The sequence below is a fragment of the Lissotriton helveticus genome, chromosome 10 (assembly GCF_964261635.1).
Source record: "Lissotriton helveticus chromosome 10, aLisHel1.1, whole genome shotgun sequence".
In the NCBI taxonomy this organism is placed as follows: domain Eukaryota; kingdom Metazoa; phylum Chordata; class Amphibia; order Caudata; family Salamandridae; genus Lissotriton; species Lissotriton helveticus.
Genome location: NC_136071.1, coordinates 192275110 through 192299894, shown reverse-complemented (window position 1 = coordinate 192299894; position 24785 = coordinate 192275110). Strand labels below are relative to the sequence as shown.

Here is a 24785-nt window from a genome sequence, read left to right as displayed (position 1 = left end):
GAAAAAAACAGAAACTAACTACTCTCTTTCTTTGATTGTATTTAATTACTTGTTACATTATGTATATGATTTATGCGTGTGCAGAGGATAAGTGTTACTTGTAATTTGGGCTCCCGGTTTTATGGTATTTTTTTTTAACATTTCCGTCTGTATTTATCCATATTTATTATTGGGCCTATTTTATCTGTATGTATCCATATTTATTTTGTGTTTTGCGTATAAATGTAGTACTAAAACTGTACATTTCCATACTTATTTAAATGAGGGACGCGTATTCATACATTGATGTCTGTCGTGTTTTAACTATTTAAGTTGCCAAATTTTACATAACAGTACATCCACTGACAAATATTACCATTATAGTACAATTGTAAGTTGACAAATGCAGTTATTTAAAGAAATGTCATCCTGTTTTTTCATTTACCATGCTTTCCATCTGCTCAGCTGTTGGGCTATAATTCACGAAAGACAGCACAAAGAGTCACTTAAAAGAAGCAAATTTTCTGTATTTATCCATTAAAAAAAATAAATGTTGACAGAAAGCACATTGTTTTCTGTCTATTTTTATCTGTAAAAATCCGTAAAAACGGAAAACAGGGAGCCTTACTTGTAATAGACCTTAGGGTTGATGTATTAGAGGGTCTATGGTGTTTTCCCTTGCCTTTAGCACTGCTGAAATTACAAACCTGCTCCTTTTTTCTTCATTACTCAAATTTCTTGGGAGCCTTGTACATCCTAGTATCAATGACATCCCAATATTACTTTAACCTAGTTCAGAAGGTCTCTGGAGGTTTTCGACCCGTTCTGGATCTAAAGTTGGTCAACTCCTTGATTTGGGCTGTTCACTTTCGAATGTTGACCATTCAAGCAATAATTCCTCTGGTCCAGCCGAGAGATTTTTTGGAATTTTTGGATCTCAAGAACGCTTATCTTTACATCCCTGTCGCAGCCTCCTCTCAGCGATGCCTGTGGTTGATGGTGGGTGGCGCCAATTTTCAATTTTGAGGTCCACCCTTCAGCTTCAATTACTCTCCGAGGCTATTATCAAAGGTCCTGTCACCGCTCATGGCTATCCATATTGCACGCGTGGGTTCGTATCCCATCCTCATCGCCATCTGATGTAATCGAAGTTATTAAGTCAGTGAAGCCATTGAGGTAGTTTAGGTACTTTAATAGAAGTACAGAGAAAAGCTGGTGTTCCCATTAAAGGCTCAGGAGCAACTGACAATAAGAGAACACCAGAGCATTAAGTTGCAAGGTGACATCAGCAGATATAGAATGTTCTACTTAAAGGGAAGATGTAAAATAAGAGAATACAACATGCATCCTTATTTGGACAAAATTTTGCTTCATGCAGTGGAGGAGTCTCTGTTGCTCGCTCAGGTCGAAGGGGTCTTGGAGGTGCTACTGAATCATGTTTTTTTGGTGAACTGGGAAAAATGTTCTTTGGCCCCCCTCTCAGGACATGGTCTTCAACGGGGCTCGTTTTCAGACTCTGGAGGGCCGTGTTACTCAGTCCAAAAGGCGCCTGGTCTCATTACAGGGACAGGTTCTGGCATTGATGTCCCAGGAGGCTCTTCCGGTGGTGGAGTGGTTGATGGTGCAGTGACATTTGGCTTCTGTGGTGTTTCTTGTGCCCGGGGCCTGTTTTCACCTTCTTCGTCTGGCCAACTGGATTCTGGCTGGGTGGTCTCCAGGGGCCCATAATCTGTTAATTCCGCTGCAGATAACAGACCTGGTCCGGGAGAACCTCTCCTGGTGGCTCTGCCAGCGTCATCTTCTGTCCAGGATCTCACTGTCACCCATAGCTCAGCTGGTGGTGACTTCGGATGCCAGCCTGTCTGGTTGCAGTGCATGGCTGGGGTCAGAGTAGGTTCAGGGGTGCTGGTCTCTACAGGGATCCCGAATGGCTTCGAACTGGCGGGAGTTGCAGGCGATTTGGCTAGCTCTGCTCCATTTTCAAGATTCTCTGCAGGGGCAGATGGTGTTGGTTCAGACGGACAATCTGGTGGCAAAGTCCTATGTCAACCAGCTGGGGTGGGACCAGGTCCAGATCCCTGAACTTAGTGGCCAGAGACATCTTCCTGTGGGCTCAGGACTGGGTTCTCGGGCTGTTTGCTCTATACATTCAGGGATGGAGAATGTTCATGCCAATTTATTGAGCAGGGACATTCCTTCATCCAAGGATTTCTTCTACCTCCCGGTTTGTTCAGCCAGTTGGTGGTTTGTTGGGGCTCCCATTGGTGGACCTGTTTGTGGTCCCGAGGAATGCCAAAGTGGGGCGGTTTTGTTTCCTGGGTCAGTGTCTCCTTGTGTGGGGAGTCGACGGCTTGACCTGTCCTTGGCCTCAGAGCCTGCTCTATGCTTTCCCTCTGTTCCTGTTGGTCCATGCTTTTCTGGTTCGGGTCTGGAGGGAGCGGGCACAGGTGGTGTTGATTGTGCCCAAGTGGTCTCGTGTGAATTGGTTTCCTCTCCTTAGCTTGTTGAGTTGCGATCTGGAGTGGATTCTTCCTGTTGTCCTGTCTCTGTTGATTTTGCAGGCTCTTCCCCTGGGCACCTTAAGGTAGTTGCACTTGATGGCATGGCAGTTGAGCGGAGGGACTTAGCCAGTTTGGGGGTCTCTGATCAGTTGGCTATGACGTCGCAGGCTTCTCATAGGTCCTCTACACTTCTCTCTTATACCAGGCATTGGAGAGCTTTTTCGGCCTGGTGTGCTTGTAAGGAGGTTAATCCTACTGTAGCTAACCTATTTTTAGTTATGCAGTTCCTGTAGGATGGAGCTCAGTCGGGTTTGTCAGTTGCTTATCTGTGGGTGCACTAGGCAGCCATTCAATCATTGAGAGGTTCCTGGTGTATTTTGCAGGATGACGGGGGACTGATGCCTCAGTTTTTCATGGTCTTTTGAGCCTTTTTCCTCTACCTGTTGATTCCTTTCCCAGTTAGAATTTGCAGTTGGTCTTGGATGTGTTGCCAGGTCCCCCTTTTGAGCCCCTTGAGGGTCTAGAGTTGAAACTCTTGACTTTCAAGGCTTGTTTCTTGGTCAGTTGGGTGCCTTGTTCTGTAAGTATCCACTCCACAAGATCTTTCGGACCGGGTGGTACTGGTGCTGGTGCCATTTCCGTCTTTTGTCCCTAAGGTTAATTCGGCTTTTCATCTTAGAAGGGAGGTGATTTTGCCTGAGTTTTGTCCTGATCCTTCCACGGCTGAGGAATGTCGCTTGCACTGTTTGGACTTGAGGCAGGCTTTGCTGTGGTATTTGCATGTGTTGGAGTCCTTCCAGAAGAGGGGTGTTTTGTTTGTGAATTTTGGTCTGGCTAAGAAAGGGGAGGAACCATCCTCAGCTACTTTGAATCGTTGGATTCAGTCTAAGGTCCTTTTGGCTTACGAGGTGAAGGGGGTGGATCCTCTCTGAGGGTATAGGGGTGCTCTTCGCACAGTATGGCGGCTACTGTGGCTGAATTGGAGGGTACATCTGTGGTGGAAATCTGTAGAGCTGCGAATAGGTTTTCACCTTTCATTTTTCTCTGCCACTATCGGATTACTGGTCTGGAATGTTTGGATAATGGCCTGAGTCACAGGGTCTTGTCCTCTACGAAGTTATTAGGGGTTTGTATTGTGATGTGGGCTCTGTTTTTGCTTGCTTTTTCCTCACATGTTAAGAAGGAAGGCGAGAGAGGGACGGGAGGTAATGCGTCCATTACTTACTGATAATGGCTTTAGTCCTAGTCCTACTCCCTTGCCTTCCTTCTAGGTCCCTCCTGCCCTCCCGGTGCGATCCAACCAAGTTCTCTACCAGCTTGTTTATGTACAGAAGGTGGTGGGGGCGCCGACATTTTTTATAGGCTGAGGGTGGGTCTGGTAGAAGCAGAGGGCCTCACATGTTAAGAAGGAAGGCGAGGGAATTGCTTTTGCACCTACCTGTGGTCCTGGCTCCTCTGTTTCCTGAGGCATTGTATGGATTGATTGAAGGTACGAAGGAGTATGCTAAAATATATATACATATATATATATATATATATATATATATATATATATATATATATATATATCCAAAACGAATTTGCTCACACTTGGAAACACCATACCCAACGTCTGATTTATCCCTTTTATTCCGGACGGCAACAGCAGCACAACCATTACTTCACAATAAAGTATTTTCACCAATTTCTGCCAGACACGTTTCGTGGACAGTTCCCCTTGATCACCGGCTTGCTTGTGGGGGAAAGGGACAGCGTTGCATTTGCGTGCTTAAATAGTCAAAGTTCTTGATACCGCCCATCCGGGCGTGACTTCGCAGTGCATCATGGTAGCAGTAGTTCTCGTGAAATCCTTAGTGGATACTGCTGTACCTTAACCTCCCAAATTATTTTTCCATCAGGTTATTGTTCAGTTTTGGCCAAACTGCTGTTTCTCTTGCGCCAAAACCGGAACAGGCACGTTGCTCCATTAGTGCGTCTCCTACTTAGAGGCACACGGACCCGCTTTTCCAGCTGTGGGGTGTTTCCATGACCTGAACCTGGCCACTTAATATTCAAAACGAATTTACTCACACTTGGAAAAACCACACACAACGTCTGATTTATCCCTTTTATTCCGGACGGCAACAGCAGCACAACCATTACTTCACAATAAAGTCTTTTCACCATTTTCTGCCAGACACGTTTCGGGGACACTTCCCCTTGATCACCGGCTTGGTTTTGGGGGAAAGGGACAGCGTTGCATTTGCATGATTAAATAGTTAAAGTTCTTGATACCGCCCATCCGGGCGTGACTTCGCTGTGCATCATGGTAGCAGTAGTTCTCGTGAAATCCTTAGTGGATACTGCTGTACCTTAACCTCGCAAATTATTCTTCCATCAGGTTATTGTTCAGTTTTGGCCAAACTGCTGTTTCTCTTGCGCTGAAACCGGAACAGGCACGTTGCTCCATTAGTGTGTCTCCTACTTAGAGGCACACGGACCCGCTTCTCCAGTAGTGGGGTGTTTCCGTGACCCGAGCCTGACCACTTAATATCCAAAACGAATTTGCTCACACTTGGAAACACCACACCCAACGTCTGATTTATCCATTTTATTCCGGACGGCAACAGCAGCAAAACCATTACGTCAGAATAAAGTCTTTTCACCAATTTCTGCCATACGCGTTTCGGGGACACTTCCCCTTGATCACCGGCTTGGTTTTGGGGGAAAGGGACAGCGTTGCATTTGCATGATTAAATAGTTAAAGTTCTTGATACCGCCCATCCGGGCGTGACTTCGCTGTGCATCATGGTAGCAGTAGTTCTCGTGAAATCCTTAGTGGATACTGCTGTACCTTAAGCTCCCAAATAATTTTTCCATCAGGTTATTGTTCAGTTTTGGCCAAACTGCTGTTTCTCTTGCGCCGAAACTGGAACAGGCACGTTGCTCCATTACTGTGTCTCCTACTTAGAGGCACACGGACCCGCTTTTCCAGCAGTGGGGTGTTTCCGTGACCCGAGCCTAGCCACTTAATATCCAAAACGAATTTGCTCACACTTGGAAACACCACACCCAACGTCTGATTTATTCCTTTTATTCCGGACGGCAACAGCAGTACAACCATTACTTCACAGTAGTTCTCGTGAAATCCTTAGTGGATACTGCTGTACCTTAACCTCCCAAATTATTTTTCCATCAGGTTATTGTTCAGTTTTGGCCAAACTGCTGTTTCTCTTGCGCCGAAACTGGAACAGGCATGTTGCTTCATTAGTGTGTCTCCTACTTAGAGGGACACGGACCCGCTTTTCCTGCAGTGGGGTGTTTCCGTGACCCGAGCCTGGCCACTTAATATCCAAAACGAATTTGCTCACACTTGGAAACACCACACCCAACGTCTGATGTATCCCTTTTATTCCGGAGGGCAACAGCAGTACAACCATTACTTCACAGTAAAGTCTTTTCACCAATTTCTGCCATACGCGTTTCGGGGGGACTTCCCCTTGATCACCGTCTTGGTTGTGGGGGAAAGGGACAGCGTTGCATGTGCGTGATTAAAAGTCAAAGTTCTTTATACCGCCCATCCGGGCGTGACTTCGCAGTGCATCATGGTAGCAGTAGTTCTCGTGAAATCCTTAGTGGATACTGCTGTACCTTAACCCCTCAAATTATTTTATCATCAGGTTATTGTTCAGTTTTGGCCAAACTGCTGTTTTTCTTGCACCGAAACCGGAACAGGCACATTGCTCCATTAGTGCGTCTCCTACTTAGAGGCACACGGACCCGCTTTTCCAGCAGTGGGGTTTTTCCGTGACCCGAGCCTGGCTACTTAATATCCAAAACGAATTTGCTCACACTTGGAAACAGCACACCCAACGTCTGATTTATCCCTTTTATTCCGGAAGGCAACAGCAGCACAACCATTACTTCACAATAAAGTCTTTTCACCAATTTCTGCCATACGCGTTTAGGGGACACTTCCCCTTGATCACCGGCTTGGTTGTGGGGGAAAGGGACAGCGTTGCATTTGCGTTATTAAATAGTCAAAGTTCTTGATACCGCCCATCCGGGCGTGACTTCGCTGTGCACAATGGTACCAGTAGTTCTCGTGAAATCCTTAGTGGATACTGCTGTACCTTAAGCGCCCAAATGATTTTTCCATCAGGTTATTGTTCAGTTTTGGCCAAATTGCTGTTTCTCTTGCGCCGAAACCGGAACAGGCACGTTGCTCCATTAGTGTGTCTCCTACTTAGAGGCACACGGACCCGCTTTTCTAGCAGTGGGGTGTTTCCATGATCCGAGCCTGGCCACTTAATATCGAAAACAAATTTGCTCACATTTGGAAACACCACACCCAATGTCTGATTTATCCCTTTTATTCCGGACGGCAACAGCAGCACAACAATTACTTCACAATAAAGTCTTTTCACCAATTTCTTCCATACGCGTTTCGGGGACACTTCCCCTTGATCACCGGCTTGGTTGTGGGGGAAAGGGACAGCGTTGCATTTGCGTGATTAAATAGTCAAAGTTCTTGATACCGTCCATCCGGGCGTGACTTCGCTGTGCATCATGGTAGCAGTAGTTCTCGTGAAATCCTTAGTGGATACTGCTGTACCTTAACCTCCCAAATTATTTTTCCAACAGGTTATTGTTCAGTTTTGGCCAAACTGCTGTTTCTCTTGCGCCAAAACTGGAACAGGCACGTTGCTTCATTACTGTGTCTCCTACTTAGAGGCACACGGACCCGCTTTTCCAGCAGTGGGGTGTTTCCGTGACCCAAGCCTGGCCACTTAATATCCAAAACGAATTTGCTCACACTTGGAAACACCACACTCAACGTCTGATTTATCCCTTTTATTCAGGACGGCAACAGCAGTACAACCATTACTTCACAGTAGTTCTCGTGAAATCCTTAGTGGATACTGCTGTACGTTAACCTCCCAAATTATTTTTCCATCAGGATATTGTTCAGTTTTGGCCAAACTGCTGTTTCTCTTGCACCGAAACTGGAACAGGCACGTTGCTCCATTAGTGTGTCTCCTACTTAGAGGGACACGGACCCGCTTTTCCAGCAGTAGGGTGTTTCCGTGACCCAAGCCTGCCCACTTAATATCCAAAACGAATTTGCTCACACTTGGAAACACCACACCCAACGTCTGATTTATCCCTTTTATTCCGGACGGCAACAGCAGTACAACCATTACTTCACAATAAAGTCTTTTCACCAATTTCTGCCATACGCGTTTCGGGGAGACTTCCCCTTGATCACCGGCTTGGTTGTGGGGGAAAGGGACAGCGTTGCATTTGCGTGATTAAATAGTCAAAGTTCTTTATACCGCCCATCTGGGCGTGACTTCGCTGTGCATCATGGTACCAGTAGTTCTCGTGAAATCCTTAGTGGATACTGCTGTACCTTAACCTCCCAAATTATTTTTCCATCAGATTATTGTTCAGTTTTGGCCAAACTGCTGTTTCTCTTGCGCCGAAACCGGAACAGGCACGTTGCTCCATTAGTGTGTCTCCTACTTAGAGGCACACGGACCCGCTTTTCCAGCTGTGGGGTGTTTCCGTGACCCGAACCTGGTCACTTAATATCCAAAACGAATTTGCTCACATTTGGAAACACCACACCCAACGTCTGATTTATCCCTTTTATTCCGGACGGCAACAGCAGTACAACCATTACTTCACAATAAAGTCTTTTCACCAATTTCTGCCATACGTGTTTCAGGGACACTTCCCCTTGATCACCGGCTTGGTTGTGGGGGAAAGAGACAGCGTTGCATTTGCATGATTAAATAGTCAGAGTTCTTGATACCTCCCATCCGGGCGTGACTTCGCTGTGCATCATGGTACCAGTAGTTCTCGTGAAATCCTTAGTGGATACTGCTGTACCTTAAGCTCCCAAATTATTTTTCCATCAGGTTATTGTTCAGTTTTGGCCAAACTGCTGTTTCTCTTGCGCCGAAACCGGAACAGGCACGTTGCTCCATTAGTGTGTCTCCTACTTAGAGGCACACGGACCAGCTTTTCCAGTAGTGGGGTGTTTCCGTGACCCGAGCCTGGCCACTTAATATCCAAAACGAATTTGCTCACACTTGGAAACACCACACCCAACGTCTGATTTATCCCTTTTATTCAGGACGGCAACAGCAGTACAACCATTACTTCACAGTAGTTCTCGTGAAATCCTTAGTGGATACAGCTGTACGTTAACCTCCCAAATTATTTTTCCATCAGGTTATTGTTCAGTTTTGGCCAAACTGCTGTTTCTCATGCGCCGAAACTGGAACAGGCACGTTGCTCCATTAGTGTGTCTCCTACTTAGAGGGACACGGACCCGCTTTTCCAGCAGTAGGGTGTTTCCGTGACCCAAGCCTGCCCACTTAATATCCAAAACGAATTTGCTCACACTTGGAAACACCACACCCAACGTCTGATTTATCCCTTTTATTCCGGACGGCAACAGCAGTACAACCATTACTTCACAATAAAGTATTTTCACCAATTTCTGCCAGACACGTTTCGTGGACACTTCCCCTTGATCACCGGCTTGCTTGTGGGGGAAAGGGACAGCGTTGCATTTGCGTGCTTAAATAGTCAAAGTTCTTGATATCGCCCATCCGGGCGTGACTTCGCAGTGCATCATGGTAGCAGTAGTTCTCGTGAAATCCTTAGTGGATACTGCTGTACCTTAACCTCCCAAATAATTTTTCCATCAGGTTATTGTTCAGTTTTGGCCAAACTGCTGTTTCTCTTGCGCCAAAACCGGAACAGGCACGTTGCTCCATTAGTGCGTCTCCTACTTAGAGGCACACGGACCCGCTTTTCCAGCTGTGGGGTGTTTCCATGACCTGAACCTGGCCACTTAATATTCAAAACGAATTTACTCACACTTGGAAAAACCACACCCAACGTCTGATTTATCCCTTTTATTCCGGACGGCAACAGCAGCACAACCATTACTTCACAATAAAGTCTTTTCACCATTTTCTGCCAGACACATTTCGGGGACACTTCCCCTTGATCACCGGCTTGGTTGTGGGGGAAAGGGACAGCGTTGCATTAGCGTGATTAAATCGCTGTGCATCATGGTAGCAGTAGTTCTCGTGAAATCCTTAGTGGATACTGCTGTACCTTAACCTCGCAAATTATTCTTCCATCAGGTTATTGTTCAGTTTTGGCCAAACTGCTGTTTCTCTTGCGCTGAAACCGGAACAGGCACGTTGCTCCATTAGTGTGTCTCCTACTTAGAGGCACACGGACCCGCTTCTCCAGTAGTGGGGTGTTTCCGTGACCCGAGCCTGACCACTTAATGTCCAAAACGAATTTGCTCACACTTGGAAACACCACACCCAACGTCTGATTTATCCCTTTTATTCCGGACGGCAACAGCAGCAAAACCATTACTTCACAATAAAGTCTTTTCACCAATTTCTGCCATACGCGTTTCGGGGACACTTCCCCTTGATCACCGGCTTGGTTTTGGGGGAAAGGGACAGCGTTGCATTTGCATGATTAAATAGTTAAAGTTCTTGATACCGCCCATCCGGGCGTGACTTCGCTGTGCATCATGGTAGCAGTAGTTCTCGTGAAATCCTTAGTGGATACTGCTGTACCTTAAGCTCCCAAATCATTTTTCCATCAGGTTATTGTTCAGTTTTGGCCAAACTGCTGTTTCTCTTGCGCCGAAACTGGAACAGGCACATTGCTCCATTACTGTGTCTCCTACTTAGAGGCACACGGACCCGCTTTTCCAGCAGTGGGGTGTTTCCGTGACCCGAGCCTAGCCACTTAATATCCAAAACGAATTTGCTCACACTTGGAAACACCACACCCAACGTCTGATTTATTCCTTTTATTCCGGACGGCAACAGCAGTACAACCATTACTTCACAGTAGTTCTCGTGAAATCCTTAGTGGATACTGCTGTACCTTAACCTCCCATATTATTTTTCCATCAGGTTATTGTTCAGTTTTGGCCAAACTGCTGTTTCTCTTGCGCCGAAACTGGAACAGGCATGTTGCTTCATTAGTGTGTCTCCTACTTACAGGGACACGGACCCGCTTTTCCTGCAGTGGGGTGTTTCCGTGACCCGAGCCTGGCCACTTAATATCCAAAACGAATTTGCTCACACTTGGAAACACCACACCCAACGTCTGATGTATCCCTTTTATTCCGGACGGCAACAGCAGTACAACCATTACTTCACAGTAAAGTCTTTTCACCAATTTCTGCCATACGCGTTTCGGGGGGACTTCCCCTTGATCACCGTCTTGGTTGTGGGGGAAAGGGACAGCGTTGCATGTGCGTGATTAAAAGTCAAAGTTCTTTATACCGCCCATCCGGGCGTGACTTCGCAGTGCATCATGGTAGCAGTAGTTCTCGTGAAATCCTTAGTGGATACTGCTGTACCTTAACCTCTCAAATTATTTTTCCATCAGGTTATTGTTCAGTTTTGGCCAAACTGCTGTTTTTCTTGCACCGAAACCGGAACAGGCACATTGCTCCATTAGTGCGTCTCCTACTTAGAGGCACACGGACCCGCTTTTCCAGCAGTGGGGTGTTTCCGTGACCCGAGCCTGGCTACTTAATATCCAAAACGAATTTGCTCACACTTGGAAACAGCACACCCAACGTCTGATTTATCCCTTTTATTCCGGACGGCAACAGCAGCACAACCATTACTTCACAATAAAGTCTTTTCACCAATTTCTGTCATACGCATTTTGGGGACACTTCCCCTTGATCACCGGCTTGGTTGTGGGGGAAAGGGACAGCGTTGCATTTGCGTTATTAAATAGTCAAAGTTCTTGATACCGCCCATCTGGGCGTGACTTCGCTGTGCACAATGGTACCAGTAGTTCTCGTGAAATCCTTAGTGGATACTGCTGTACCTTAAGCGCCCAAATTATTTTTCCATCAGGTTATTGTTCAGTTTTGGCCAAATTGCTGTTTCTCTTGCGCCGAAACCGGAACAGGCACGTTGCTCCATTAGTGTGTCTCCTACTTAGAGGCACACGGACCCGCTTTTCTAGCAGTGGGGTGTTTCCGTGATCCGAGCCTGGCCACTTAATATCGAAAACGAATTTGCTCACATTTGGAAACACCACACCCAACGTCTGATTTATCCCTTTTATTCCGGACGGCAACAGCAGCACAACAATTACTTCACAATAAAGTCTTTTCAACAATTTCTTCCATACGCGTTTCGGGGACACTTCCCCTTGATCACCGGCTTGGTTGTGGGGGAAAGGGACAGCGTTGCATTTGCGTGATTAAATAGTCAAAGTTCTTGATACCGTCCATCCCGGCGTGACTTCGCTGTGCATCATGGTAGCAGTAGTTCTCGTGAAATCCTTAGTGGATACTGCTGTACCTTAACCTCCCAAATTATTTTTCCAACAGGTTATTGTTCAGTTTTGGCCAAACTGCTGTTTCTCTTGCGCCAAAACTGGAACAGGCACGTTGCTTCATTACTGTGTCTCCTACTTAGAGGCACACGGACCCGCTTTTCCAGCAGTGGGGTGTTTCCGTGACCCAAGCCTGGCCACTTAATATCCAAAACGAATTTGCTCACACTTGGAAACACCACACTCAACGTCTGATTTATCCCTTTTATTCAGGACGGCAACAGCAGTACAACCATTACTTCACAGTAGTTCTCGTGAAATCCTTAGTGGATACTGCTGTACGTTAACCTCCCAAATTATTTTTCCATCAGGTTATTGTTCAGTTTTGGCCAAACTGCTGTTTCTCTTGCGCCGAAACTGGAACAGGCACGTTGCTCCATTAGTGTGTCTCCTACTTAGAGGGACACGGACCCGCTTTTCCAGCAGTAGGGTGTTTCCGTGACCCAAGCCTGCCCACTTAATATCCAAAACGAATTTGCTCACACTTGGAAACACCACACCCAACGTCTGATTTATCCCTTTTATTCCGGACGGCAACAGCAGTACAACCATTACTTCACAATAAAGTCTTTTCACCAATTTCTGCCATACGCATTTCGGGGAGACTTCCCCTTGATCACCGGCTTGGTTGTGGGGGAAAGGGACAGCGTTGCATTTGCGTGATTAAATAGTCAAAGTTCTTTATACCGCCCATCTGGGCGTGACTTCGCTGTGCATCATGGTAACAGTAGTTCTCGTGAAATCCTTAGTGGATACTGCTGTACCTTAACCTCCCAAATTATTTTTCCATCAGATTATTGTTCAGTTTTGGCCAAACTGCTGTTTCTCTTGCGCCGAAACCGGAACAGGCACGTTGCTCCATTAGTGTGTCTCCTACTTAGAGGCACACGGACCCGCTTTTCCAGCTGTGGGGTGTTTCCGTGACCCGAACCTGGTCACTTAATATCCAAAACGAATTTGCTCACATTTGGAAACACCACACCCAACGTCTGATTTATCCCTTTTATTCCGGACGGCAACAGCAGCACAACCATTACTTCACAATAAAGTCTTTTCACCAATTTCTGCCATACGTGTTTCAGGGACACTTCCCCTTGATCACCGGCTTGGTTGTGGGGGAAAGAGACAGCGTTGCATTTGCATGATTAAATAGTCAGAGTTCTTGATACCTCCCATCCGGGCGTGACTTCGCTGTGCATCATGGTACCAGTAGTTCTCGTGAAATCCTTAGTGGATACTGCTGTACCTTAAGCTCCCAAATTATTTTTCCATCAGGTTATTGTTCAGTTTTGGCCAAACTGCTGTTTCTCTTGCGCCGAAACCGGAACAGGCACGTTGCTCCATTAGTGTGTCTCCTACTTAGAGGCACACGGACCAGCTTTTCCAGCAGTCGGGTGTTTCCGTGACCCGAGCCTGGCCACTTAATATCCAAAACGAATTTGCTCACACTTGTAAACACCACACCCAACGTCTGATTTATCCCTTTTATTCAGGACGGCAACAGCAGTACAACCATTACTTCACAGTAGTTCTCGTGAAATCCTTAGTGGATACTGCTGTACGTTAACCTCCCAAATTATTTTTCCATCAGGTTATTGTTCAGTTTTGGCCAAACTGCTGTTTCTCTTGTGCCGAAACTGGAACAGGCACGTTGCTCCATTAGTGTGTCTCCTACTTAGAGGGACACGGACCCGCTTTTCCAGCAGTAGGGTGTTTCCGTGACCCAAGCCTGCCCACTTAATATCCAAAACGAATTTGCTCACACTTGGAAACACCACACCCAACGTCTGATTTATCCCTTTTATTCCGGACGGCAACAGCAGTACAACCATTACTTCACAATAAAGTCTTTTCACCAATTTCTGCCATACGCGTTTCGGGGAGACTTCCCCTTGATCACCGGCTTGGTTGTGGGGGAAAGGGACGGCGTTGCATTTGCGTGATTAAATAGTCAAAGTTCTTTATACCGCCCATCTGGGCGTGACTTCGCTGTGCATCATGGTACCAGTAGTTCTCGTGAAATCCTTAGTGGATACTGCTGTACCTTAACCTCCCAAATTATTTTTCCATCAGGTTATTGTTCAGTTTTGGCCAAACTGCTGTTTCTCTTGCGCCGAAACCGGAACAGGCACGTTGCTCCATTAGTGTGTCTCCTACTTAGAGGCACACGGACCCGCTTTTCCAGCTGTGGGGTGTTTCCGTGACCCGAACCTGGTCACTTAATATCCAAAACGAATTTGCTCACACTTGGAAACACCACACCCAACGTCTGATTTATCCCTTTTATTCCGGACGGCAACAGCAGCACAACCATTACTTCACAATAAAGTCTTTTCACCAATTTCTGCCATACGTGTTTCAGGGACACTTCCCCTTGATCACCGGCTTGGTTGTGGGGGAAATAGACAGCGTTGCATTTGCGTGATTAAATAGTCAGAGTTCTTGATACCTCCCATCCGGGCGTGACTTCGCTGTGCATCATGGTACCAGTAGTTCTCGTGAAATCCTTAGTGGATACTGCTGTACCTTAAGCTCCCAAATTATTTTTCCATCAGGTTATTGTTCAGTTTTGGCCAAACTGCTGTTTCTCTTGCGCCGAAACCGGAACAGGCACGTTGCTCCATTAGTGTGTCTCCTACTTAGAGGCACACGGACCTGCTTTTCCAGCAGTGGGGTGTTTCCGCGACCCGAGCCTGGCCACTTAATATCCAAAATGAATTTGCTCACACTTGGAAACACCACACCCAACGTCTGATTTATCCCTTTTATTCCGGAAGGCAACAGCAGCACAACCATTACTTCACAATAAAGTGTTTTCACCAATTTCTGCCATACGCGTTTTGGAGACACTTCCCCTTGATCACCGGCTTGGTTGTGGGGGAAAGGGACAGCGTTGCATTTGCGTGATTAAATAGTCAAAGTTCTTGATACCGCCCATCCGGGCGTGACTTCGCTGTGCATCATAGTAGCAGTGGTTCTCGTGAAATCCTTAGTGGATACTGCTGTACCTTAAACTCTCAAATTATTTTTCCATCAGGTTATTGTTCAGTTTTGGCCAAACTGCTGTTTCTCTTGCGCCGAAACCGGAACAGGCACGTTGTTCCATTAGTGTGTCTCCTACTTAGAGGCACACGGACCCGCTTTTCCAGTAGTGGGGTGTTTCCGTGACCCTAGCCTGGCCACTTAATATCCAAAACGAATTTGCTCACACTTGGAAACACCACACCCAACGCCTGATTTATCCCTTTTATTCCGGACGGCAACAGCAGCACAACCATTACTTCACAATAAAGTATTTTCACCAATTTCTGCCATACGCGTTTCGCGGACACTTCCCCCTTATCACCGGTTTGGTTTTGGGGGAAAGGGACAGCGTTGCATTTGCGTGATTAGGTAGTCAAAGTTCTTGATACCGCCCATAGGGGCGTGACTTCGCTGTGCATCATGGTAGCAGTAGGTCTCGTGAAATCCTTAGTGGATACTGCTGTACCTTAACCTCCCAAATTATTTTTCCATCAGGTTATCGTTCAGTTTTGGCCAAACTGCTGTTTCTCTTGCGCCGGAACCGGAAAAGACACGTTGCTCCAGTAGTGTGTCTCCTACTTAGAGGCACACGGACCCGCTTTTCCAGCAGTGGGGTGTTTCCGTGACCCAAGCCTGGCCACTTAATATCCAAAATGAATTTGCTCACACTTGGAAACACCACACCCAACGTCTGATTTATTCCTTTTATTCCGGACAGCAACAGCAGTACAACCATTACTTCACAGTAGTTCTCGTGAAATCCTTAGTGGATACTGCTGTACCTTAACCTCCCAAATTATTTTTCCATCAGGTTATTGTTCAGTTTTGGCCAAACTGCTGTTTCTCTTGCGCCGAAACTGGAACAGGCACGTTGCTCCATTAGTATGTCTCCTACTTAGAGGCACACGGACCCGCTTTTTCAGTAGTGGGGTGTTTCCGTGACCCTAGCCTGGCTACTTAATATCCAAAATGAATTTGCTCACACTTGGAAACACCACACCCAACGTCTAATTTATCCCTTTTATTCTGGACGGCAACAGCAGCACAACCATTACTTCACAATAAAGTCTTTTCACCAATTTCTGCCATACACGTTTCGGGGACACTTCCCCTTGATCACCGGCTTGGTTGTGAGGGAAAGGGACAGCGTTGCATTTGCGTGATTAAATAGTCAAAGTTCTTGATACCGCCCATCCGTGACTTCGCTTCCATCATGGTAGCAGTAGTTCTCGTGAAATCCTTATTGGATACTGCTGTACCTTAATCTCCCAAATTATTTTTCCATCAGGTTATTGTTCAGTTTTGGCCAGACTGCTGTTTCTCTTGCGCCGAAACTGGAACAGGCACGTTGCTCCATTACTGTGTCTCCTACTTAGAGGCACACAGACCCGCTTTTCCAGCAGTGGGGTGTTTCCGTGACCCGAGCCTAGCCACTTAATATCCAAAACGAATTTGCTCACACTTGGAAACACCACACCCAACGTCTGATTTATTCCTTTTATTCCGGACAGCAACAGCAGTACAACCATTACTTCACAGTAGTTCTTGTGAAATCCTTAGTGGATACTCCTGTACCTTAACCTCCCAAATTATTTTTCCATCAGGTTATTGTTCAGTTTTGGCCAAACTGCTGTTTCTCTTGCGCCGAAACTGGAACAGGCACGTGGCTCCATTAGTGTGTCTCCTACTTAGAGGGACACGGACCCGCTTTTCCAGCAGTGGGTTGTTTCCGTGACCCGAGCCCGGCCACTTAATATCCAAAACGAATTTGCTCACACTTGAAAACACCACACCCAACGTCTGATTTATCCCTTTTATTCCAGAGGGCAACAGCAATACAACCATTACTTCACAATAAAGTCTTTTCACCAATTTCTGCCATACGCGTTTCGGGGAGACTTCCCCTTGATCACCGGCTTGGTTGTGGGGGAAAGGGACAGCGTTGCATGTGCGTGATTAAAAGTCAAAGTTATTTATACCGCCCATCCGGGCTTGACTTCGCTGTGAATCATGGTAGCAGTAGTTCTCGTGAAATCCTTAGTGGATACTGCTGTACCTTAAACTCTCAAATTATTTTTCCATCAGGTTATTGTTCAGTTTTGGCCAAACTGCTGTTTCTCTTGCGCCGAAACCGGAACAGGCACGTTGTTCCATTAGTGTGTCTCCTACTTAGAGGCACACAGACCTGCTTTTCCAGTAGTGGGGTGTTTCCGTGACCCTAGCCTGGCTACTTAATATCCAAAACGAATTTGCTCACACTTGGAAACACCACACCCAACGTCTAATGTATCCCTTTTATTCTGGACGGCAACAGCAGCTCAACCATTACTTCACAATAAAGTCTTTTCACCAATTTCTGCCATATACGTTTCGGGGACACTTCCCCTTGATCACCGGCTTGGTTGTGGGGGAAAGGGACAGCGTTGCATTTGCGTGATTAAATAGTCAAAGTTCTTGATACCGCCCATCCGTGACTTCGCTTCCATCATGGTAGCAGTAGTTCTCGTGAAATCCTTATTGGATACTGCTGTACCTTAATCTCCCAAATTATTTTTCCATCAGGTTATTGTTCAGTTTTGGCCAAACTGCTGTTTCTCTTGCACCGAAACTGGAACAGGCACGTTGCTCCATTAGTGTGTCTCCTACTTAGAGGGACACGGACCCGCTTTTCCAGCAGTGGGGTGTTTCTGTGACCCGAGCCTGGCCACTTAATAGCCAAAACGAATTTGCTCACACTTGGAAACACCACACCCAACGTCTGATGTATCCCTTTTATTCCAGACGGCAACAGCAGTACAACCATTACTTCACAATAAAGTCTTTTCACCAATTTCTGCCATACGCGTTTCGGGGACACTTCCCCTTGATCACAGGCTTGGTTGTGGGTGAAAGGGACAGCGTTGCATTTGCGTGATTAAATAGTCAAAGTTCTTGATACCGCCCATCCGGGCGTGACTTCGCTGTGCATCATGGTAGCAGTAGTTCTCGTGAAATCCTTAGTGGATACTGCTGTACCTTAACCCCCCAAATCATTTTTCCATCAGGTTATTGTTCAGTTTTGGCCAAACTGCAGTTTCTCTTGCGCCGAAACTGGAACAGGCACGTTGCTCCATTACTGTGTCTCCTACTTAGAGGCACACGGACCCACTTTTCCAGCAGTGGGGTGTTTCCGTGACCCGAGCCTAGCCACTTAATATCCAAAACAAATTTGCTCACACTTGGAAACACCACACCCAACGTCTGATTTATTCCTTTTATTCCGGACAGCAACAGCAGTACAACCATTACTTCACAGTAGTTCTCGTGAAATCCTTAGTGGATACTGCTGTACCTTAACCTCCCAAATTATTTTTCCATCAGGTTATTGTTCAGTTTTGGCCAAACTGCTGTGTCTCTTGCGCCGAAACTGGAACAGGCACGTTGCTCCATTAGTGTGTCTCCTACTTAGAGGCACACGGACCCGCTTTTCCAGTAGTGGGGTGTTTCCGTGACCCTAGCCTGGCTACTTAATATCCAAAATGAATTTGCTCACACTTGGAAACACCACACCCAACGTCTAATTTATCCCTTTTATTCTGGACCGCAACAGCAGCACAACCATTACTTCACAATAAAGTCTTTTCACCAATTTCTGCCATACACGTTTCGGGCACACTTCCCCTTGATCACCGGCTTGGTTGTGAGGGAAAGGGACAGCGTTGCATTTGCGTGAATAAATAGTCAAAGTTCTTGATACCGCCCATCCGTGACTTCGCTTCCATCATGGTAGCAGTAGTTCTCGTGAAATCCTTATTGGATACTGCTGTACCTTAATCTCCCAAATTATTTTTCCATCAGGTTATTGTTCAGTTTTGGCCAAACTGCAGTTTCTCTTGCGCCGAAACTGGAACAGGCACGTTGCTCCATTAGTGTGTCTCCTACTTAGAGGGACACAGACCCGCTTTTCCAGCAGTGGGGTGTTTCTGTGACCCGAGCCTAGCCACTTAATAGCCAAAACGAATTTGCTCACACTTGGAAACACCACACCCAACGTCTGATGTATCCCTTTTATTCCGGACGGCAACAGCAGTACAACCATTACTTCACAATAAAGTCTTTTCACCAATTTCTGCCATACGCGTTTCGGGGACACTTCCCCTTGATCACAGGCTTGGTTGTGGGGGAAAGGGACAGCGTTGCATTTGCGTGATTAAATAGTCAAAGTTCTGGATACCGCCCATCCGGGCGTGACTTCGCTGTGCATCATGGTAGCAGTAGTTCTCGTGAAATCCTTAGTGGATACTGCTATACCTTAACCTCCCAAATCATTTTTCCATCAGGTTATCGTTCAGTTGTGGCCAGATTGCTGTTTCTCTTGCGCCGAAACTGGAACAGGCACGTTGCTCCATTACTGTGTCTCCTACTTAGAGGCACACGGACCCGCTTTTCCAGCAGTGGGGTGTTTCCGTGAACCGAGCCTAGCCACTTAATATCCAAAACGAATTTGCTCACACTTGGAAACACCACACCCAACGTCTGATTTATTCCTTTTATTCCGGACAGCAACAGCAGTACAACCATTACTTCACAGTAGTTCTCGTGAAATCCTTAGTGGATACTGCTGTACCTTAACCTCCCAAATTATTTTTCCATCAGGTTATTGTTCAGTTTTGGCCAAACTGCTGTTTCTCTTGCGCCGAAACTGGAACAGGCACGTTGCTCCATTAGTGTGTCTCCTACTTAGAGGGACACGGACCCGCTTTTCCAGCAGTGGGTTGTTTCCGTGACCCGAGCCTGGCCACTTAATATCCAAAACGAATTTGCTCACACTTGAAAACACCACACCCAACGTCTGATTTATCCCTTTTATTCCAGAGGGCAACAGCAATACAACCATTACTTCACAATAAAGTCTTTTCACCAATTTGTGCCATACGCGTTTCGGGGAGACTTCCCCTTGATCACCGGCTTGGTTGTGGGGGAAAGGGACAGCGTTGCATGTGCGTGATTAAAAGTCAAAGTTCTTTATACCGCCCATCCGGGCTTGACTTCGCTGTGAATCATGGTAGCAGTAGATCTCGTGAAATCCTTAGTGGATACTGCTGTACCTTAACCTCCCAAATTATTTTTCCATCAGGTTATTGTTCAGTTTTGGCCAAACTGCTGTTTCTCTTGCGCCAAAACCGGAACAGGCACGTTGCTCCATTAGTGCGTCTCCTACTTAGAGGCACACGGACCCGCTTTTCCAGCTGTGGGGTGTTTCCATGACCTGAACCTGGCCACTTAATATTCAAAACGAATTTACTCACACTTGGAAAAACCACACCCAACGTCTGATTTATCCCTTTTATTCCGGACGGCAACAGCAGCACAACCATTACTTCACAATAAAGTCTTTTCACCATTTTCTGCCAGACACGTTTCGGGGACACTTCCCCTTGATCACCGGCTTGGTTGTGGGGGAAAGGGACAGCGTTGCATTAGCGTGATTAAATCGCTGTGCATCATGGTAGCAGTAGTTCTCGTGAAATCCTTAGTGGATACTGCTGTACCTTAACCTCGCAAATTATTCTTCCATCAGGTTATTGTTCAGTTTTGGCCAAATTGCTGTTTCTCTTGCGCTGAAACCGGAACAGGCACGTTGCTCCATTAGTGTGTCTCCTACTTAGAGGCACACGGACCCGCTTCTCCAGTAGTGGGGTGTTTTAGTGACCCGAGCCTGACCACTTAATATCCAAAACGAATTTGCTCACACTTGGAAACACCACACCCAACGTCTGATTTATCCCTTTTATTCCGGACGGCAACAGCAGCAAAACCATTACTTCACAATAAAGTCTTTTCACCAATTTCTGCCATACGCGTTTCGGGGACACTTCCCCTTGATCACCGGCTTGGTTTTGGGGGAAAGGGACAGCGTTGCATTTGCATGATTAAATAGTTAAAGTTCTTGATACCGCCCATCCGGGCGTGACTTCGCTGTGCATCATGGTAGCAGTAGTTCTCGTGAAATCCTTAGTGGATACTGCTGTACCTTAAGCTCCCAAATCATTTTTCCATCAGGTTATTGTTCAGTTTTGGCCAAACTGCTGTTTCTCTTCGCCGAAACTGGAACAGGCACATTGCTCCATTACTGTGTCTCCTACTTAGAGGCACACGGACCCGCTTTTCCAGCAGTGGGGTGTTTCCGTGACCCGAGCCTAGCCACTTAATATCCAAAACGAATTTGCTCACACTTGGAAACACCACACCCAACGTCTGATTTATTCCTTTTATTCCGGACGGCAACAGCAGTACAACCATTACTTCACAGTAGTTCTCGTGAAATCCTTAGTGGATACTGCTGTACCTTAACCTCCCAAATTATTTTTCCATCTAGTTATTGTTCAGTTTTGGCCAAACTGCTGTTTCTCTTGCGCTGAAACTGGAACAGGCATGTTGCTTCATTAGTGTGTCTCCTACTTAGAGGGACACGGACCCGCTTTTCCTGCAGTGGGGTGTTTCCGTGACCCGAGCCTGGCCACTTAATATCCAAAACGAATTTGCTCACACTTGGAAACACCACACCCAACGTCTGATGTATCCCTTTTATTCCGGACGGCAACAGCAGTACAACCATTACTTCACAGTAAAGTCTTTTCAACAATTTCTGCCATACGCGTTTCGGGGGGACTTCCCCTTGATCACCGTCTTGGTTGTGGGGGAAAGGGAAAGCGTTGCATGTGCGTGATTAAAAGTCAAAGTTCTTTATACCGCCCATCCGGGCGTGACTTCGCAGTGCATCATGGTAGCAGTAGTTCTCGTGAAATCCTTAGTGGATACTGCTGTACCTTAACCTCTCAAATTATTTTTCCATCAGGTTAGTGTTCAGTTTTGGCCAAACTGCTGTTTTTCTTGCACCAAAACCGGAACAGGCACATTGCTCCATTAGTGCGTCTCCTACTTAGAGGCACACGGACCCGCTTTTCCAGCAGTGGGGTGTTTCCGTGACCCGAGCCTGGCTACTTAATATCCAAAACGAATTTGCTCACACTTGGAAACAGCACACCCAACGTCTGATTTATCCCTTTTATTCCGGACGGCAACAGCAGCACAACCATTACTTCACAATAAAGTCTTTTCACCAATTTCTGCCATACACGTTTTGGGGACACTTCCCCTTGATCACCGGCTTGGTTGTGGGGGAAAGGGACAGCGTTGCATTTGCGTTATTAAATAGTCAAAGTTCTTGATACCGCCCATCCGGGCGTGACTTCGCTGTGCACAATGGTACCAGTAGTTCTCGTGAAATCCTTAGTGGATACTGCTGTACCTTAAGCGCCCAAATTATTTTTCCATCAGGTTATTGTTCAGTTTTGGCCAAATTGCTGTTTCTCTTGCGCCGAAACCGGAACAGGCACGTTGCTCCATTAGTGTGTCTCCTACTTAGAGGCACACGGACCCGCTTTTCTAGCAGTGGGGTGTTTCCGTGATCCGAGCCTGGCCACTTAATATCGAAAACGAATTTGCTCACATTTGGAAACACCACACCCAACGTCTGATTTATCCCTTTTATTCCGGACGGCAACAGCAGCACAACAATTACTTCACAATAAAGTCTTTTCACCAATTTCTTCCATACGCGTTTCGGGGACACTTCCCCTTGATCACCGGCTTGGTTGTGGGGGAAAGGGACAGCGTTGCATTTGCGTGATTAAATAGTCAAAGTTCTTGATACCGTCCATCCGGGCGTGACTTCGCTGTGCATCATGGTAGCAGTAGTTATCGTGAAATCCTTAGTGGATACTGCTGTACCATAACCTCCCAAATTATTTTTCCAACAGGTTATTGTTCAGTTTTGGCCAAACTACTGTTTCTCTTGCGCCAAAACTGGAACAGGCACGTTGCTTCATTACTGTGTCTCCTACTTAGAGGCACACGGACCGGCTTTTCCAGCAGTGGGGTGTTTCCGTGACCCAAGCCTGGCCACTTAATATCCAAAACGAATTTGCTCACACTTGGAAACACCACACTCAACGTCTGATTTATCCCTTTTATTCAGGACGGCAACAGCAGTACAACCATTACTTCACAGTAGTTCTCGTGAAATCCTTAGTGGATACTGCTGTACGTTAACCTCCCAAATTATTTTTCCATCAGGTTATTGTTCAGTTTTGGCCAAACTACTGTTTCTCTTGCGCCGAAACTGGAACAGGCACGTTGCTCCATTAGTGTGTCTCCTACTTAGAGGGACACGGACCCGCTTTTCCAGCAGTAGGGTGTTTCCGTGACCCAAGCCTGCCCACTTAATATCCAAAACGAATTTGCTCACACTTGGAAACACCACACCCAACGTCTGATTTATCCCTTTTATTCCGGACGGCAACAGCAGTACAACCATTACTTCACAATAAAGTCTTTTCACCAATTTCTGCCATACGCGTTTCGGGGAGACTTCCCCTTGATCACCGGCTTGGTAGTGGGGGAAAGGGACAGCGTTGCATTTGCGTGATTAAATAGTCAAAGTTCTTTATACCGCCCATCTGGGCGTGACTTCGCTGTGCATCATGGTAACACTAGTTCTCGTGAAATCCTTAGTGGATACTGCTGTACCTTAACCTCCCAAATTATTTTTCCATCAGATTATTGTTCAGTTTTGGCCAAACTGCTGTTTCTCTTGCGCCGAAACCGGAACAGGCACGTTGCTCCATTAGTGTGTCTCCTACTTAGAGGCACACGGACCCGCTTTTCCAGCTGTGGGGTGTTTCCGTGACCCGAACCTGGTCACTTAATATCCAAAACGAATTTGCTCACATTTGGAAACACCACACCCAACGTCTGAATTATCCCTTTTATTCCGGACGGCAACAGCAGCACAACCATTACTTCACAATAAAGTCTTTTCACCAATTTCTGCCATACGTGTTTCAGAGACACTTCCCCTTGATCACCGGCTTGGTTGTGGGGGAAAGAGACAGCGTTGCATTTGCATGATTAAATAGTCAGAGTTCTTGATACCTCCCATCCGGGCGTGACTTCGCTGTGCATCATGGTACCAGTAGTTCTCGTGAAATCCTTAGTGGATACTGCTGTACCTTAAGCTCCCAAATTATTTTTCCATCAGGTTATTGTTCAGTTTTGGCCAAACTGCTGTTTCTCTTGCGCCGAAACCGGAACAGGCACGTTGCTCCATTAGTGTGTCTCCTACTTAGAGGCACACGGACCAGCTTTTCCAGCAGTGGGGTGTTTCCGTGACCCGAGCCTGGCCACTTAATATCCAAAACGAATTTGCTCACACTTGTAAACACCACACCCAACGTCTGATTTATCCCTTTTATTCAGGACGGCAACAGCAGTACAACCATTAATTCACAGTAGTTCTCGTGAAATCCTTAGTGGATACTGCTGTACGTTAACCTCCCAAATTATTTTTCCATCAGGTTATTGTTCAGTTTTGGCCAAACTGCTGTTTCTCTTGCGCCGAAACTGGAACAGGCACGTTGCTCCATTAGTGTGTCTCCTACTTAGAGGGACACGGACCCGCTTTTCCAGCAGTAGGGTGTTTCCGTGACCCAAGCCTGCCCACTTAATATCCAAAACGAATTTGCTCACACTTGGAAACACCACACCCAACGTCTGATTTATCCCTTTTATTCCGGACGGCAACAGCAGCACAACCATTACTTCACAATAAAGTCTTTTCACCAATTTCTGCCATACGTGTTTCAGGGACACTTCCCCTTGATCACCGGCTTGGTTGTGGGGGAAAGAGACAGCGTTGCATTTGCGTGATTAAATAGTCAGAGTTCTTGATACCTCCCATCCGGGCGTGACTTCGCTGTGCATCATGGTACCAGTAGTTCTCGTGAAATCCTTAGTGGATACTGCTGTACCTTAAGCTCCCAAATTATTTTTCCATCAGGTTATTGT

At 46.4% G+C, this 24785-nt stretch overlaps 1 protein-coding gene across 1 annotated transcript in view; it reads right to left on the bottom strand.

The window, feature by feature from the left end:
• LOC144783976 (uromodulin-like) overlaps window positions 1-24785 on the bottom strand; it is a 471766-nt gene that overhangs the window by 306105 nt on the left and 140876 nt on the right. The gene's annotated exons all lie outside the window — the stretch shown is intronic.